Source organism: Trematomus bernacchii, unplaced genomic scaffold, assembly GCF_902827165.1.
Source record: "Trematomus bernacchii unplaced genomic scaffold, fTreBer1.1, whole genome shotgun sequence".
Lineage (NCBI taxonomy): Eukaryota > Metazoa > Chordata > Actinopteri > Perciformes > Nototheniidae > Trematomus > Trematomus bernacchii.
Window position 1 is genome coordinate 1,813,235 of NW_022987998.1, and position 17,443 is coordinate 1,830,677.

The 17,443-nt window shown below is 43.3% G+C and overlaps 1 protein-coding gene across 2 annotated transcripts in view; it reads right to left on the bottom strand.

Annotated features, from left to right (window-relative positions):
• znf536 (zinc finger protein 536) overlaps positions 1-17,145 on the bottom strand; it is a 206,071-nt gene extending 188,926 nt beyond the window's left edge. For both annotated transcript variants that reach the window (XM_034117218.1, XM_034117217.1), the window contains exon 1: positions 17,068-17,145. The gene's annotated coding sequence lies outside the window, so the exon portion shown is untranslated. The remainder of the gene's footprint in view (positions 1-17,067) is intronic.
• Positions 17,146-17,443: the final 298 nt, after the last annotated feature.

Below are 17,443 nucleotides of genomic sequence, written 5' to 3' on the forward strand. Positions count from 1 at the left end.
TTCAATCAAATTCTTCATAATTGTAACAGTAGGAAGCATTTTAGGCATTCCACCCACAACAAACAGGCTTTGTTCTCCTGTTATGAGAGGCAGCGAGGGGACACAATCAAGTGCGTGAGAAAGCCAGGATTTCAAGCAATTCCTCCCCTCTTTCTCTCTTTCTATAGCCCCCCCCCCCCCTCCCATCCCCTTTTTATTTTTTTCAGGGTCGCCCATATTATTTGCTTCCTTTCTCATTGTAGCTGGCAAAAAGAGAATTTGGTAATTGAGTGGTACAGAACATGTGCCCTCCCTGCTCGCAGATGACAGATGGATTATAAAAACTTCAAAGGCGAGCATTTGGAGCACCAGGGGAGAGATGCTAGGTATTTGAACTATCATTCTTTACCCAGGAGACAATGACTGCCTGACATGGTGCATACATCAAGGAATAGTGCAACGGCACAGACATAATCCAACACACACACACCCTTCCTTTCACTTATTTTCCATAGCTCCTTCTCCCCTCCCTGTGCTATATATTTAACATCCTGTTCTGAGCAAGTTTGCATGCCATCAAGCTCGGGAACATTAACAAGTAGGGGGTAACACTGAGGAAGAGGAGGGGGAGAAGTGGAAGGGGAAGTTATCGTGTCTTCTTGACTTGTCACCTTCGTGGGTTTTTTCTCTCGAAGTTCAAACTGTCCCCAGCTCGGTAAAATAATTGACTTTGTGTTTTATTTAACCCTCCTGTCATGTTGGGGTCAAATCGGAGCGATTTAGTAGTTTCATCAATCATAAATACTGTGTTTCCAATTTGATTGCCTCAAGGCCTCATGATATCCTCCACAGTAGGCATTTGAACATATAAACTTGCTGAGAAACCACTTACCACGTGGTTTAGTCAACTAAACATTTTGTAATAAAGGAATTCTGATTGTGATTGTGATGTTCATCCACCAGATTCACACCCACAAATCAACAACATGTTCATTTAAGAATACATTTTCAGTGTGTATTTGTTGTACATCCACTGCAGATATTAGTAGTCTGAGATAGTGTTTACAGCTTTAAAGGGTGTTAAATCAAATGTGGTGATGATTCATGGTCTTTGTGTTAATGTAAGAGCAGTTAAAACAGTATCTGACCGGGAACACCAACGTTAGGGGGGAGAAAGGAACACGACAGGGGGGTTAAAGTACAGCCAGATTAACAGGCCTTGAGGAAAACTATAAGCACTACTGTAATGTAAGTGAAGAAGAGAATGGTGGGCGGCGACGCCTGTAATCATCTTATAAGCATGATTTATGAAAAAGGCCATCTGCTTTGCCTTACTTAAGCACGGAGGCAACCTTTAATAATATAGGGACATGAGGAAGGGGGGGGACAGCGGGGGGTGAGTACAAAGGGGAGGGGGGATTTGAAACCATGACACACACAAACACACACTCCCACAATGATCTCGACAAGCCGATGAACCAAATTCTTCTTCTTCTACTTCCTGTCTCTGCTCCTCTCCAGCATTCAGACATTAGTTCGGATGGCAGCTAATCACCGCTGACCTTTTCCTGTGACCCCGTTTAACGCCGGCCCCTCCCCTTGACCCTGAAGGAATTAGCAGCCTCACTGTAACACACACACACACACAAACACACACACACACCCAAACACACAACTTCTTGTCAGACATGAGAACAAGTATCTACCCTTCCTCCCACGAGGAGTTTGCTACTTCAGATCTAATGACTCAGAATGCTGCTTTGATCCATTTGAAATCAATATGTTACCGATATGATTCTTACATGATTTGTTTGGTGTATAAAATGGACACAATTGACAGAAATTCCAATCACAAGTTTCCAAAGTCCATTTGAACAGATTAAATCCGCTGCTGCTCGTCCAAACACCAAAATAAAAAAGGAAATAAATACATTTTAGAAACACAAACTGAAATGACTATTTGTATCAAAAATGACTTAAACAATTATATTTGAAAGCAGATGCATTTTCTGACAGTGAACAAATCAACGAATCAACTATTTGTTTCAGTTTAGGAATATTCAATTAGTCAAACATCTCTCAAGAAATGTCTTCCAAGTTCTATATCCAAATAAATATAGAAAAGCAATACATTTTGACATTTAGGAAACTAAACCCAGCACCTGTGATATTTTAAATGGATGAATCCCTTAAATATTGATCCTCATAATTGCCAATCAATCAAACCAGCGTTGGTTGAAACCAAGGTTCAGAAGGCCTGTTGAATTCTACCCTTAAATTCCAATACAACCCATGGAATTTGAAAGCATGAACACACTGAACCCAGCTCAGTGATATCATAACACATTTCACACATGAAGAACAAGAGCGTCTCAGAACTCTGATTGGCCTTCATGCCCGAGCAGATGACCTTTGACCTCGCTGTGACCTGGAAATGGCTCCCAGCGCGACCTTAAGGAGCGACGGCGGCAGCGTTGGGAGGATATATGCAGGGTATCATAATGAGGCCATACAGCATGTGCTATTGTGCTACACACACACTCATCTCCACATGTGCATATAGACGGTCACACACCCCCCCCCCCCCCCCCCCTGTGGTCACCTTTTCAGTGTCCATCAGGATTGTCGGCCTAATCCTCGTCGGATCATCTCATCAATGCCAAGGCTGTTTATGTGTAATGGATCCCATCTAACTCCCTTTCTCTCCCACCCACCCCCCTCTGTGCTCCCCTTTGCCCCCTCCCCTGCCTCCCCCCTGGTCCCCCTCCTCCCTCGACATTGTTGCTGCTCCTATATATACCAACTTTGTCTTATCTTATTCTCTCTTTTACAGCTGATCTTGAGTAAAAAGGCAGCAGATGTATCTCTGTGTTAAATGTTATGTGTGGCGACAGTTCTCTGGAAGAACACACTGAATATGAGGGGGAATCCATCCATCACTGGATCCGTGGTGAGGGTACCTTCTGCCATACTTTATATTTAACAATGACTGAAGAATGCTGTTGTCTTTCTAAAAGTGATTCTTAAAGAAATTGTGATCGAAATGTGTTTTTAAAAGTTTGATAAGTCAACACATGAAGGTCAAATTGATTTAAGTATGATTTGTAAATAAATATGCTAAATAATACTTTATCTTAAATGTTTATGATTAGTTATATATGAAGTAAAATCCTACTTTTCATACCAAACAATTCAAAATAAATGATAGATTGCTGATCCGCAGCATTATTTCCTGAAAAACCTGTCAAGGAAACTGAATAATAATTTGTCTTTCCACCCTTCCCATCTTTCCTCACTATCTTCCTCCTCCTCCTCCTCCTCCTCGAAGCCTCGCAGCATGTGTAAGCAGAAGCGCACGTGCTCCCTTCGCCCTCATTACGAGCTAACTACGCTCTTTGATTAAAAGCGTGTACGGAGAGGAAGACAGAGAGAGAACGAATGAAAATAGAGAGAGAGAGAGAAAGAGGAAGAGGTGGGGGGAGAGAGGAACAGGCCGAACCTCCATAATTAAGATCACTTCACAGATTACCTCCGGCAACAAAAGCGCGGCAAGCAGCCGCCCGCAGCCACAGAAATTGGATGAAAAAGGGGTGTTGAGGAGGAGACTGACCTCCGCTGGGCTCCACACCAACACGAGCCTCGGCTGGATCAAATGCCCCTCGCAGCAGTTACTGACACACACACACACACACACACACACACACACACACACACACACACACACACACACACACACACACACACACACACACACACACACACACACACACACACACACACACACACACACACACACACACACACACACACACACACACACACACACACACACACACACACACACGCGACAGGTACACACTGTTGAGTCAAAGAGACAGGGAACTGAGGAGAAGCTCAGTCCTTAGAGACAGAGGATTCAGCACCCGTGGGCTCGCATTTTTTTCAGGCCAGATATCAAAATACCATCACTTTGTTAGAAATAGTGGTGGGGACACTTTTTTTCAGATTTAAAAATACCACTACTGCATTAAGCCCCCGGCAAACAATACATACACATACGCTCACAACACTTTTTTGGACAACTCGTGCAGTGCTACGCTGCTGCAAAGCGGAAGCAACAATTGACTATTCTCTATTTAATTATTACTAATATTAAAGGTGTCGCAGGTCCAAAGTGCACCAGTTGGGTTGCCAGAAAGACACCCAAAAGTGTGGACAGTCCTCAAGATTGAACATGCTCTTTTGTGCAAACTCAAAGTGTGCAATTCTTTGTGCACGCTATTTTCAGAACATTTTGAACACATTATCCTAATGCAAAGTGGTGGGGACAATATTGGCCATTTCCAAAAGTGGTGTAAATGAAACACACACAGACACACGTGTATTCTTGGAACTGATACCATCCACTGGAAGACCATCATCCCCTGAGCTAAGTCTGAAACACTCCTATGATGCCTCCTTTACATTATTTTATAAGTATGACATGATTGCCAAGATAGCTATCAGTTACATTTTATCTTGATGTTCAACTAGTACTTTTACATTGGTGTATATATATATTTAATGATATATAATGTAAATACTTGATGTTTATTGTCTGGGCCCCTTTTCTCTAGCTTCCTTTAGCTTATTGGGGTGTCCCATGTCACATGCCTTGTGATGTCATTGTATTTAAACTTGTGAATAAATCAAATGAATTCATTCATATTTGCTGGCTTATTTTCTTGTAGGTCACAGAATTTTAAACGCTAAATGGGACCAACATAAACTCCTATTTAAAAAGACCACAAACAGGTCTTATATTCATATATGAAAGCTTGTTCTTTTGACCAAAAATCTGATATGTATGAACATGCACAGAAATATAGGATTCCTTCACCCAAAGGTTTCCACCCTGACCATCCGTCAAACCAACACTTATATTCAGTGTCTACTCTTATTTCCTGCCTTCGCTCCGTCAGTTTCCACATCCTCACCCTCAGCGTTCACCTCGTCCTCCTCGGTCCACCTCTCTCCCACCGCGCAAACCAACCCTGATCTCCAGCGAGTGGGGGGGAGGCCATTTACTCTAATCACAGGGATCCTGCAAGAGCGCCTCAAAGCCCTCGGGGGCTGATCGGCAATCAGAGAGACGGAGACTACGAGGGAGATGAAATAAACTCCACCTCAACTTCAGATTTGTGGAGCAAACCTCTCCCGAGCCCTAATCGGAAGCAGCTCTTCCATGAGATTGTCCTGTTGGTGGGGGGGCGTGGGGAGGAAGGGAATGTAAGGACTTCCTGTGACAGAGTAAGTTCTGCTCGAAGAGTCAATGGCAGGTTGAAGTGTGGAGGTGCTGAGTCAGCAGATGAAGTGGGCAAAAGCTATTTTAGCTACTGTGCTTTGGTGCAAAATGGGAGAGTTTTTATATTCCCAGGGTTCTATGTTCCCAAGGAGACCTTTATAGGAGCTTATCTTTACCCTTTTTCCCTAAGTCAAATGTCCAATGTAAGTTTCCCCTCGGTCAAGATATTATAACCAACGAAAAACAGCTGATCGCCTACCGTTGTTGCACTGATTATAACCTAGAGAACCCATTCTAATTACATTTGTTATATAGTATATCCTTTTGTACAGCCATTGACAGGAACTGGTTTGTAGAGCTGATAATAGACTCCAAGATTTTTCCGAATCACTCAAATGTAAATCCAAGACTTGTACTTGCACTTGGCTCTTAACGCAATTTGAACCTTAAAGTTTTAACAAGACTAAGTGTCAACGGTCTCGTTGGGGAGTCTGTGAGGATACACTTTGAGCTCAACGCCAACATTGGCATGCTAACTTGCTCCCAAGTGCATTAGCAGGCAAAAATGTGCTATTTAAACCGTAACCCAATGAACATTATCTGCCGCTGATAGGACTGCACATTTTCAAGGTATTTGTTCAGAAACCAAAGAATATGACAAATACAAAATTGTACCTGCTGATGGATGAAATTGTTTTAATACTTCGTGTTGATGGGAGTTTGTGCCAAATGTAATGGTAACCATTCCAAGGTCATTTACTCTGGACCAAATTGGTGGACCAACATTGCCATACCTACAACCAAACATGCAAATGATTGAATTTGTTTGAGGTGTCCTAACAACCTTTTTACAGATGTATTTTTTATGTTGGTTGTTTGTTGGCAAAATGCTTCTCGATCTGTGAGATATTATTTGACTTTGATTAAGATCTCACCTAATGCTTACATGCTTATAGTGTTATGATTTAAAGAAACGTACATACTTAAGATACGAACATACAATCTAAGTTGTATTAAACTAGAACAAAACTGTATTACCATTATACGCTCGGACAGTTTAAATTGATAAAGAAATACAGTATTCTGTGTCGTTTTTTAGTATTCTTACTTTAATGAGGTCCATAGAGTAACAGAAGGTTAGAAATAGCGACTGTTCAAATGACCCCCAGTTTTCGGGACACACATTGTGAACGGGTGAGCAGACTGCGAGTGTGAACTCACTTACACCCTTCGAGCTTTCAACCACACCATGGATGCAATGGACCCCCCCCCCTCCCAGACACAGACACAGACACACACACACACACACACACACACACACACACACACACACACACACACACACACACACACACACACACACACACACACACACACACACACACACACACACACACACACACACACACACACACACACACACACACACACACACACACACACACACACACACACACACACCAACTCTTTCTGTGCGGATCTGACAGTCCTGTTTACCAAAGCAGCCGACAGACAAGCTGAACAAGGGCCCGGGCCACAGCACTTCCACTTAACTCTCTCCCCATTACTACGATTGGTGTGAACGACACAACAAAAGAGATGAAATCCTGAGGCGAAGAAAACAACTGCAGCTCACGATCAAGAATAATAATAATAACAAAAAAGACACGGATCAAAACAAAAAGAGGAAAAGGAAAACGGGGAAGGGGTGGGGGGTAGAGAAGAAATGATGCGGTGGGCCTTTTGAAAAAAAAGAACAGAAAAGATGATTTGAGTAAATTGTCGGAAATTGCGGGAGATCTGTTAAAGGCTTCTTTTTCAGCAGGGGGGGGGGAGTGTATCTTATGACTTAAAAGAGGTATTAAAGGAGAGTCAGGCGCCGGGGGAATTCTCCCACGACGGAGAGCTCTCTTTTTAAATGTAACCCCGGTAATAACGCAGATAAATAATAGATAAATAGTATTTAGCTCCCACCTTGAACAACAATTTTTAAAGTAGTTCATGAAAGACTGACAGCTCTTGGCAAGCAAAAGCACTTACACAAACACACATGTGAGCATGTGTGTGTGTGGGCGCATTAAATACAACACCAGGTGGGATCCACTGATTGTTTGAGAGTGTGTGCATGTGCGTGTGCATGGAGTTAAAAACAAGAAGCAAGGAAGAGAAGGAAAGATCAAATATTTTGTATGTATTTCTTTAAGTTTGCATTACTCATTAGTGGTTTCCTCAGTAACATGAATAGAATGAGCCCCCCTCCCGCCCAGTCCTATGTTTATTTACAGTACCTAAACGTGTCTAATATGCTCTTTAACAGAGGTCTTTTGCTGTCATATGCTAATGATTTTCCGGAAAATAAAAAGCCAAAAAAACCCAGTTTTTGAATATCCTGTCCTCAAATAAGCGCTAGAATAAACATGTATATTTAACTTTTAAAAAGCACAGTAACAAGCCTCACTTTGCGTCTCATGGAAGCTACGCCTCGGAGATGTGGTCGCGCCTGCGCCAGGCGTTTACAGAAGGCTGTGTGTTTAAACGCCTGGAATGCTCATTTGCCTTTTGGGTTTACTTATTTACTTTTGCATAAATGGAGAACAGTAATGTGGTATTAAGGGGGCTTCTCAGGGGGAACGTTGTGTGTGTTTTTAAAAAGGCAGCCTTTTTTTAAATGCTCCCTCAGTTTGCTGTATTAAGGAAGGCAGATGATTAATGCAGCATAGATCTAATTTCTCTTGATTAAAAAAAAAGGAATTAGAAAAATAATGCCAGACATGAGATGAGCTCAACCTCTACACCCCCACAACACACACACACACACACACACCCCTCCCTCGCTCAAAGTCATCAGATACAAAATGAGCATCCAGGCTAAAATGAGCAAGGAATAATCACCAAATTCCCAATAGCCAAATATAAAATGTAAAATGACTGCCTTGATCAACTGCAGCCCAGTAATCTTGAGCGCCAGCCACAGCTGTACCACCACTACTGTCACTTGAAATAAAAACCTAAACCTTTCAGGGCTTTCGATTGAGTCTTTAATTCAGCCTGATGTGACATTAAAACCCTTTGGTTGACTTCCACTGGCTGTGACAAATGTACCAGCGCTTAATAGAGGTGTGCAGACAGGCCGGCATTTCAGTGACTTTTATCAAACCGAATTTATCAACGCAGGCTCCCAGGATCTGTGGCAGCAGCTTGTTGAGAAGGAAGCCTACAGATAGCGTTAAGTACATCATCCCTCCTCTCTGTCTCTCTGTCTCGCTGCTTCTCCCCTTCTGCTCACTGCGTTTCTCTCTAAGTGTTTTTTCCCCGTTCCGTCCTGTCATCACTCTGCCTACTGTGTATTTGTCTCTTTTCTCCCTGGATCTACCGCTCCGTGTGCCGGGTACTTTGTAGGCTAATAGGGATGTTTTCTCACTGCCAATTGTCATTTTTAAATATGACCAATTAGGAGCTAAAAACCCCCCTACAGTAGGCTGAGGTCTAGGAGTATTTTTCAAACAGAACATAGTGGGACAGTAAAACTCTTAACTGAGACAGAAGCTAGAAATGGTTTTGCATGGGTCAACAGTCAGGCCAGATAAACGACAGGATTGTAGGATTTTTTTATAAAAGGTCAACATATGGGAAACTGATGCATCGGCCTAACCAGCTTGTGTCTGTATCTTGCAGTATTCAGTACGATTGTAAGAACCAGTAGTACTGCTAATTGGATTTACATTTGACTGACCGAACTGACTTGGAAATAGTTGTCCGGAAGCAAATGAACTGATCTGACCACCAGAAGGTCAGGAGAGAAGAAGATGAAGAAGAAGAAATGTTGCAAATGTGATCTGTTTTTTTTGTTAGTTCATCTAAGGAAAGTTATCTTTCTTATATCTAATTGTATCCAGTTAAAGGACACGTGTTTTGGTTCACTTAAAAAAGAGGCTATTAAGATGTTAAGGTTTTTACGAAGCAAAGTGTTTACAGTGCTACAACTACCAAATGTATTATATCAACAGATTTCACATAACTATATGGTTAGTTGAAATCAATCAATTTAACCTAATACTTTTAATTTAATCTTAATATTATTCCTTTCAACTAAATGTGAAATGTGTTGACATAATACATTTAATTAAAGCCAACGTTTCAGGTCTTTCTGTTTAATAGGTAAGTCATTTTTTACCACAAGTCCAGATAAATGAGAAGTGAGGAAAGAAAAAGAGATAAAAAGATCAGATACATGCGAGATAAGAGTGGGAGCGAGGATGGAGAGATGACAGGGACTGTGGCGGAGAGACAGAAGAGAAAAGAGTGAACCGCTGGAGAGAGGAGTGCGATAAGGAGGCTTCTGAAGGGTCCTCTCAGTGCAGCCCTTGCTCAGTTCAGCGCTGTCAGAGCCTCTGAGGTACTTGAACCCTGCCTGCCTTTCCTCCACCTCTCTGTAGAGCGGCTGCCCCGCAGCCACCTGTAAACCGCTTTGACACATGATCCACTCCCACGGATGTGGAGTGGAAACACACACACACTCTCACACACCCACACACACACTCAGAAAACCACCGCTTGCAGGCAGAGCGCGTAAACGCTTTAACGCACCATCAACGTTCGCTTGTTTTTTTAACATTAGTGGCAGATTAACAACTGGCTGTCCCACTTTTGAAGGTAGGGGATCTCACGGCACCTAATAGTCTCAACATGTTGATTAAAAAATAAACTCCCCCCCTCCCTCTCTCTCTCACTGTCACTTATAAGCAATAGATTCCTCAGACAAGACAAATAACCTGCTATTATCCATTGCCCTCACGTTGGCGTGAAAGTGGCACTAGGAGGATTTTAACCTTCACCTCCTGAAGGCCGAGGGAAACAGGACATGTTGGAATTTAATTAAGCAATTAGACGGACGCCTCGCCGAAAACAAGAGGCGGACAAAGAGAACGGAAACCTTTAGTCCAACATGCATATGCAAAACATTTGAGAATCAGAAGGATTCAGAGTTCCTCATTCACATGTTAAGAGTCAGAAAAAGCAGTCACTGCATGTAAACTCCAAGCTGCACATCCCCCCCGACATGAAATTGGATTCTAAAAAAAACGACAGCTCCTGATTAGACATTGTCCAAATATTTGTGACTGAGCATTCCAGCAGGCGAGCGCGGAATCGGCTCCTCTACAAAAGAGCCATCTTCCCTGAGTAACAAGTAGGTGCAATGAGTGTCGACAGACGAGGAGCTGAAATCCCCCCAGGGCAAGAGAATATCCCGCTATTGTAGTCTTAACCCGCGAGACCTGGCGGGGAATGTACAGCTTTCACAGTCACTTCTCATCCTATTTGTAGCACTGCCGCTGATGTGCGAGCGCCTGGGCCAGAGCAGGTCACTTTTTCTTTTTTTAAAACAAATATCTTCGTCTTTTATATCTACTTTTCACACCTCTTTTAAAACTCTTTTAGGAAACGAGTCAGGCTAATATTTGAGGGGGGCATTCATCTGAATCGTGTTATTTTCTCCCCACAACCTCACGCCAAACCACTTTTTTCATCTCTTTTTGTATTTTTTTGTTCCACGAGGCAAGTTTCATTAAAGATCCAATTATGCAAATCAGGTGCTGGAGAGGCAGTTGAATATGCAGTATAATGGTGTACAGTAATCGTTCAACACAATATACGGCATCCGGGGCCAGATTTACGAGCGCAACAGAACTGCAACGCCTCCGTCCTTTGGTGAAAACCTCTTGATCATAATTAAAGGTGCAGGAGTTCTCTCCAGCATCCTCACGCCCTCCCCTTTTCTCCCTCTTTTTCGCCACTGTTTTCCTCTTTTTTCCCTTCCCTCCATCTTGCATGCTCATTAGCGGAGGTCCGGGAAGTTTACAGAGGTCACATCCGAGAGGTGGAGCGGCTAAAGAGCAGACATGACATGTGCGATTGCGGTCGGAGATTCTATGTGAAGTGGGTAATAGACATAACCCGCCTCACACACACACATATAACCTTCCATCTCATCAACACTGGAGGTATTTACCACTGTCTTAGCTGAGAGCGCCGGAATGCTAAGCAGTAACAATTCTCTGCTTCAGAACCTCTGATTGATGTGTGCTTGCCTGTTTGTGTTAAGCTGTTGTCTACGGAAACGGCAAAGCGCCCGCCGTTCGACACATCAAAAGGGGAACGGTCCTGACATGGCATGACGCATCCTTAAATCCAAAATACTAACAAACTTGGATGGAGAAAAAAATGTTAAAGCCACACTGCCTTAATGCCAAAGGGAGCTCAGCAGGGGCAAACAAAGGAGCAATATCACGGGTTGTGAGGATAAGGTGTTTTACTTTTTTTCAGGAAACATTCCTTGTTGGTGTTATACTGATTACACGTGCAGAAAGAGAAATAGAGAAAAACGGCATTATCAGAGCATCACCTGGACTTTCTCAAGGATGTAAAACACACATACAGTAAGTAGGTTTGTATGCACAGATTATATAAAGTTGCAAATGCAAACTTCCACATGCACCGTTCAGTTCAGGGTTTTTTACTGTCTCCTTGATAATGATATATTTTACGAAGAGTTATGTCAATTGTTGGTGGACATGCAAACTGTCTTTTCAATATATACTCCTGTTTTAACAAGAAACAAATTAATAAGGTTTAGGGAAAACAACTTGTTAAGTTTAGATTCCAGTTAAAAAAATTACTACGGAAGAAGTGAAGCAAGGTGACAAATAAGTCAACGTCTTCATAACATTACTACGGAAGTGGCGTTACTTAAGTACGGAAGTAATGTAACAGGTAAATCAAAGCTGGTTTAACACGGGACACCAACATTGAACTTCTGGGTGAAAATCCAACATTTTCAGACCCTATCCTCATGGATAAGATTCAAATTCCTTTTGTGAGATGCATACGAATCTTGGGAGATTCTGAAGGAGTCAAATTTTGAAAGAATACATCCTCCTTGTACCCACTTCCGTGCCCACCTCTCCATCTGAGAGACCACTTCGATCTCACTTATACGTCCACATTTCACCCCCCCCCCCCCCCCCCGGCTGCCCAGACAGGCAGACGCTCCTTGTGATGGCACCCTGGCAAGAGAGGACTGAGTCAAGCTTGTCTGTCAGCGCCTCATCTGCCCCACACTCTTTATTCTTAGATCAAACTGACGTCCATGATTACCCCTCCAACTCATCTTCCACCCCACTGCTCCTCCATCCCTACAACCCCACAACCCCTTATCAAACTCTCAGGAGGAAGAACGTACCGGAGAAAATATACTCTCCAACCACAACATGAGACATTAACATAGCACACACAAAACTGTACAGAAACTCTCATTTAAACAATGATTCTGGATAATGGAGTTCCATATTTCTCATTGCTTTTTATATTATTGAAGTCATCGTGTACAGTGAGTTTTGCTTTTTCCCACAAAAGCAACCTTCAACCGCAGTTGAGTTTAAAAAAACTTGAAAACAACAGGCTTTCAGACATACTCTTCATTCAAAGAATGAAGAAATGACAATAGTTTTATTTTTATTTTTTAAATGAACCAAATGAGATCCTTAAATAATGAGCAAAGGTCAGTGGCACTGACTTTCGAAAACGACTATAGTGATTCCTCATCAACGGGTTAATCATAATTGGTGTTCCTGATAAAAGTTCTGCATCACACCCTGTGGGCTGGTGGAGAAAAAATATGTTACGTTTCAAACTATTGTGTCAGAAATCTGAAATCTGCGGCTTCTGTCTAATGTGTGTAATCTAGCGTGTGATGTTTTGTGGTCAGGAGGACAATCTCAACCTGACTTTGCATCCCACATTGGACTCAATGCTCTGGATTGTGAGGGTGCGCACTCATCGCATTAGCCTCGCACGGAAACTGCGGAGCACCGACATCTTTGCCTGTCTGGACTTGAACTCTGCAGATCAAGGTCAAGGAGCTACAAGGCTCAAACCCAGTCTAACGCCTCGGTGTTACACCCCGACCCCCCCCCCCCCCTCCCTTGCTCCCTGCGGGACACTCACACACACGCTTAGACACACTGCAATACATGTACTGCCTGTTGGAAGAGAGAGCGGATCAGAACCAGAGTGGGAATGAAAAATTATCCACAGCTCTCACTCGGTAGGTAACGGAGTGAGAGAGAGAAAGGGTAGGTGGTGGTGGTGGGGGGGGGGGGGTGCTTTCACAATGACTGCACATATCAATTAATGGCTGGCTGATGAGCAGAGCTGGCCTGATCTGGCCTGCCCACCACCGCCCTGATCCCAGCGGACCGGGAGCCCTGGCCCTGCTGCCTGTACAGCTGGAGCCCTCTCTTCCATAATTACATGAGGAGGGGATGAACTGCCCTCAGTGAGAACGCCTGCATGCACTGTGTTGCACATGCATACATCACCCACCATGGCACAGGATAACTTAAACATGTACGATACGATAACACGTTATTGTCAGATCAAGTCTGAAATTCTTCTTGCATCACAGCAGCTCCGTTTGCAACATCGAACAAGGACAGATATCAAGACAGGATACAATGAAACAGACATTTAACAATCACTGAAAAAAGACCCTCTAACGTATGACTTGGGATTTAAATTAGCACAAACCAGTCAATCCTTATCTAACTTTATTCAATCGTGGTACCCTATAACAATTCCCATGTTCAGTACGTGGTTGGGGTCAGACACAATGTTGTTGGCCAGCTTCTCTCTGTTGTTATAGCAGGCTGACTCCGACTGATTATACACACACATTTTCCCCCACTGCTCGATTATGTAATGTATGCAACCACTTCACTTTGTGTTTCCGAGATGCTCGCATTTGTTCGTTTTTTTCTTCTCCTTTTAAAAGAAAATAAATTCTAATTGTGTCAACACGGGGAATAATTCACCGGGCGTCCGGCTGACATCGCGGGCGGCTCCAGACAAGTGGGTCTGCTCCACGGTGAGCTGACTGGTGAGAAAGAGGACTGATTTGATGCCATCCTTTGCCGTGGCATGCCGTGGCATGCTCTCCATCTCCATCTCTCTCCCCCCTTGTCTCCCTCATCACTCCCTCCACCCTGGTTTTCAGCTCTATCGCCGCAGTCAGTCACGGCCCGCGGCCCCCTTTAGCAACACTGACATAGGTGGGAAAGCAACTAAGACACGATGAAGCATTAACACCGCCACACACTGTTTCTCCGGGAACACATTTAGAGCTCTGTCGATCAGAAAGTTGCAGCTGGAGAAAATGTCAAAATCCTGCATGGCTTCTTTTTTTTTCTTCATAAATCTCACAAAATAAAAAAACAGCCCATCCATAAACATTGTGAATTCATCTATCTGCCCTGCCATGAAGTGAGGATAAATAATGCATGCATATTTTATAAGAATAATTATTTTTAATGACAACAATGCTGACAATTAATTAGATAATTCAACAGTGGGAAGTATGTGGTGTTAAAATGTAACCTGACAAATGGGAAAAATAATAATGAATATTAATTAAATTGCAAACCACTGAGGCCTTGACACCTAATTCTCTACACAAATTCTGACAAAAAAAAGGCCGGTCTGCAAAGCAAGGCCTTTTCCTTAAAAACACACACTCTTCCCCAAATGTTTTCACCCGACAAGAATGACAACATTTCAACTTGTAGTCGCACAGAGAGGTCCAGGGAAGGGCCTGAACTGTCAGAGGGAGAAGGGACACTCATCCATTCACAATTGCATCTCCAATAAGGGAATGAAAGGAGCTGACAAAAAGGGTTTACGCCCAGACACTATTTCAGACATAATATCCGCCCTGTGCATACCATTAAACAATGACAGCATCTCAACTCGCACAGTACATCTATTTATCCCCTTTCCTTTGCACAATGAATATGAGGAAGAGGCAACATTTTATTTTTTTTGGCTCAAGACAACTTCAGGGAAGGTTAGAGAAACAGCGGGAACAAACACGATAGACATTGTTAGGTATTTTAAGAAGTGTCTTCACAGCCATTGTGCAGCTGTTGGAAGTGGGGTCAGATCACTCAGGGGTCAAGTCCAAGTAAAAGGTCCCCCCACCCCACCCCACCCAAGACGCACGGTGAGACAGAGGCTTTAAATGGGATTACAAGCCTTCATCCCCGGTGCCACATATTACTGATAATTCAATACTGCCCCATCATTTTAAGGACACATTTTAAGCCTGGATGTGTTAATTCTGCAACCGGTTAGATTGGTTTTTTTTGCGCACGAAACGCTCTGGATCTTGAATTTCTGGTAAATTAAAAGATTACTCCTAAAAACCGCGCGTGCACTGTTATATTAATGGCTTATGGGCTCCGTCATTTTATATTTCAACAGTAACGGAGATACACTGTAGCCTTTGACTCGCTCGAACTTTTCCCCCTTCTCTTGAAATATAAAATAAAGCCACAACATGCCAAAGTGACACCGCTTCCCCCACGAAAAATGTCACTTTTCCCCCCCTCGTCTGAATGCCATCGTAACGTCTCCTCAAAGCATAATGCAGGGGCTGCTTATTCATAAGAGAGGTCGATCACTGCACAAAATGGCAGGTCTCACCGGCTCTTCTTCTTCTTCCATCTCACAAGTTTTTGACACATGGTGGCAAACGCGCCGGTAAAACTTGAATCTCCCTCCCCGCACTCTCACAGCACAAGTGCGGCTGTCGGGAGAAAGTTTTTCGCGGACACTCTTACCGGGGAACACGGCTGCACTTTGTTAAAAAAAGTCAGATATCGCTGATCTGTGTTGGAAAATATTGCAAAGCCATGCGTCCGGACGCGTTTTTACGCATTGTGTTCCAAAATAAAGCATGCATCTGTAAACAAAACTTATAATAATTAAATTTCTGATTGAATATAAAAATTAAGCGATGAGTTTAAATGGTGTCGCAGACCATGCCTCCCAGCTGCTGTTTTGTCGCAGTTTGTTACGATCGTCACTTGCTCCGGATAATTGCACTGTTATTTTCTAATCATGATTGGGGAGACATCAGGCGCCCCCGTTGCGATGCACCCGCACAAACAAGCCCCCAAAAGCTGACGAGTAAAACACTCAAAGCCCCCAGTAAAAACCCACTATAACCTCCACACTTCTTCTTACCTTTAAAATTTGGCGAAGCGCCGGCTAACTCCTGCGCGTAAACGTTGCGTTGTGAGAGATCATTGAATAATGAGGCATGTCCATATGATTTGACCGGATCATATTCTTGTCGGCTGACGGGGGGGGTGTTGAAAAGTGCGCTTCGGACCTGTAACAGACTGTCCACTGCTCAATCCTGTCCCTACAGCTGCTCCCCGCCGCGCATCCTGACTTTCAGATGTAAAATATTGGCTTCTCTGTGCCTCTGTGCCGCTGCCAGCTCAAGGTAAACGTTTGCATTGATGCCGATCGCCAGGCATCAGCATATTCCCTTCATCTTTCAGCTTGGACTCCCCCTATCTGGTAGGTGAAATGCATTGTACCGTTAAAAAAGCCACTCCATTGTAGAAAGCACCGCCGCCTGGCTGGATGAATACAGCCCGGGTCTTGCGGTATTCGCCGTGGACGGGGGGTGATAAAAAAGCAGCTGATGCACAGAGAAGCTCGTTTTTAAAGAAATAAGCCTCTCATCATTACATGTTCTGAGAGAAAAAGCCTATTCTCCACCACCTTAGTTTGTTTCTGACCTTGAAGTGCCCACAAACACTCTTTTATTTCCAAATCTGCCCCCTGTATTCACACGCAGCCAGCCTCGCCGCTTCGCGTTTAAAAAACCTCCTTGGATAACACAACAACAATAAAGACAGCCAGGTCACGAAATGAGTCCAAAAAGTATAATTCCTTACCTTTTAAAGTGAACTGTTTCGAGTGTTTTTCTCCTCTTCTCCTCGCCTTAAAAGAACTCCAGGATAAATGAGTGTTGCCTCCTGCGCGTCCTGAGCGTCAGTCACCGCTTAAGAGAAGTAATGAGTGATAAAAATGACGCTCATCTATCTGCACTGTAACCTTGTGGCGTATTTAATGTAAATAAGCCCCGTCGTGTTGCCAATCCCCATGCATACAAACGCAAACCGCTCCTCGGGGACTCGCTTTTTTCTCTCTCAATGTATTGACGAGTTATTCTTACAGCCTGGGAGCGCAATAGGGAATTATTATCTGAAAATGTAATATACCAATAATGCGACCAGTGCAATTCTACGCACCTCTCTCTGAAGATTGTTC